Genomic DNA, 2,003 nt, shown 5'->3' with positions numbered 1-2,003 from the left:
TAGGAGGAGCAAGCTCATTGGTGGAAGTCATGTTTCCCAGAAGCCCTTGCGTTATCCCACGCCCATTCTCTGGGAGGATAAAAGGAGGGCAGCATTGGGTCTGGGAGAATTGACTCAGGGATAGTGTGGTGACGCCAGGCTGAAAGGAGACCAGTTTGATTTGGGGAAAGACAAGAGCTGGAGGAGATTCAGAGCTCCCAAGAAACCTGTGCACAGAGGAAAAGATTTTACAGATCTCCTCCCAGAGAAGGATTATAATTGAGCAGACGACCGGACCCTCACAATTCAAGAACGTTACATATTAGCGCCCCACGTCAATTTTGGCTCCCGAACAGGGACAGACACGATCCTGATTCTGGGACAGTCTCTCTATCCCAGAAGTAAGCATGAGGAAACTGCAATCTCAAAAGAGATCCGCTGAAGGTTCAAGTCCAGGAGATAGAGAAGATTCTGACAGAGAAGATGGAAACTGCTGTCCTCCTGTAAAACGGGAAAGAACTTCTTCATTAACTCCATTTCCTCCATCACAGTCAGAGGAAAAGAGCAATGGATCCCAACTGAAGCCTCCCACACTTATCCATGGTCAGGCACCCAGTGCAGGTCTACCAAGCCAGAAAACTAAGGAAGAGCAGCGAAGTGTGCTGTGCTCAGCAGTATTACAAGCTCCCCAGCCAAAGGTACTTTTACAAACAGTTCCTAACAGTGGCACCAATGGTGCTAAGGTACCTTCAGACTGTCAAGGAGCAGCTCCATCTGAATCAATAAATAATAGTGCATTGAGGAATCCTTCTGAATCTGCTGACAAGCTAGGACATGAAAATGCTGCAACAAGTGACTTAGAGAATGCGGGGCATCCGAGCTCTGAAACACCCTCTCTAACCAACTATTTCCTACAATACATCAGCTCCGGTTTCGAGAACTCAACGAATACTGCTGGTGCCTCCAGCAACAAATTTATATTTGGACAGAACATGAGTGAAAGAGTGCTGAATCCACCCAAACCCAGTGAATCTAGTAGAGATGTCAGCAAGGACAATACTGCTGCTGAATCCGGCTCAGAATCCTCCTCCCTAGAAGCCACCCCTGAGAAAGCTAATAATGTTTCAGAGTCACTGGCAGAGTCAGCAGCTGCCTACACCAAGGCCACAGCCCGGAAGTGTTTACTAGAAAAGGTGGAAGTGATCACCGGGGAAGAGGCAGAGAGCAACGTATTACAGATCCAAGGCAAGTTGTTTGTGTTTGACAAAACATCACAGTCTTGGGTGGAAAGAGGCAGAGGACTACTCAGACTTAATGACATGGCTTCCACAGATGATGGGACGTTACCATCTCGACTGGTAATGCGGACCCAGGGGAGCCTGCGGCTTATGCTCAACACCAAGCTGTGGGCACAGATGCAGATTGACAAAGCCAATGAGAAGAGCATTCGAATCACAGCCATGGACACTGAGGGTCAGGGAGTCAAAGTGTTCCTGATCTCCGCCAGCTCCAGAGATACTGGGCAGTTGTATGCAGCACTGCATCACCGGATCTTAGCATTGCGCAGCAGGATAGAACAAGAACAGGAGACCAAGATCCCAGCTCCAGAGCCTCAAGTGACACAGTCAAATGAGGAGGACAGCGATGATGATGTTCTGGCTCCTTCTGCATCCACTGGAGAGTCCACCGGTGATGAAGGGGATGGGCAGACCGGCGGGAGCACATAGCAGCTGGAAGCTCATCCGCTTGCAAGGCTGCTGCTTGTCCACTCTCCCCCCTTCCCCCAGCAGCGCCGCAATCGTTCCAGGCAGTGTTGGCGGCTCCAGGACTTAGGAACCATGCATCCCTGTTCTGTTTGTTTGGTTTTTTGGGCCTGGATCAGTAGATTCCACACAAAGCAGACTCAGAAAACTGCCTGAATGTGGTTTGGGACACGAAAGCTCATCATATTGATGAGCAGAAAAATAACCTTCCTTCCCCCTTTTTTCATTGAAATGGCATATTGGCTTGTCACTCACAAGCCC

General features: G+C 49.3%; 1 pseudogene; it reads left to right on the top strand.

The window, feature by feature from the left end:
* Window positions 1-386: 386 nt before the first annotated feature.
* Window positions 387-1,706, top strand: LOC141540696 (ran-binding protein 3 pseudogene; annotated as a pseudogene).
* The last annotated feature ends 297 nt before the right edge of the window (window positions 1,707-2,003 follow it).

Source organism: Sminthopsis crassicaudata, chromosome 4 (genome assembly GCF_048593235.1).
Source record: "Sminthopsis crassicaudata isolate SCR6 chromosome 4, ASM4859323v1, whole genome shotgun sequence".
Classification (NCBI taxonomy): domain Eukaryota; kingdom Metazoa; phylum Chordata; class Mammalia; order Dasyuromorphia; family Dasyuridae; genus Sminthopsis; species Sminthopsis crassicaudata.
The sequence above is the reverse complement of the archived record's forward strand: the minus strand, read 5'-3'. Positions and strand labels throughout refer to the sequence as shown.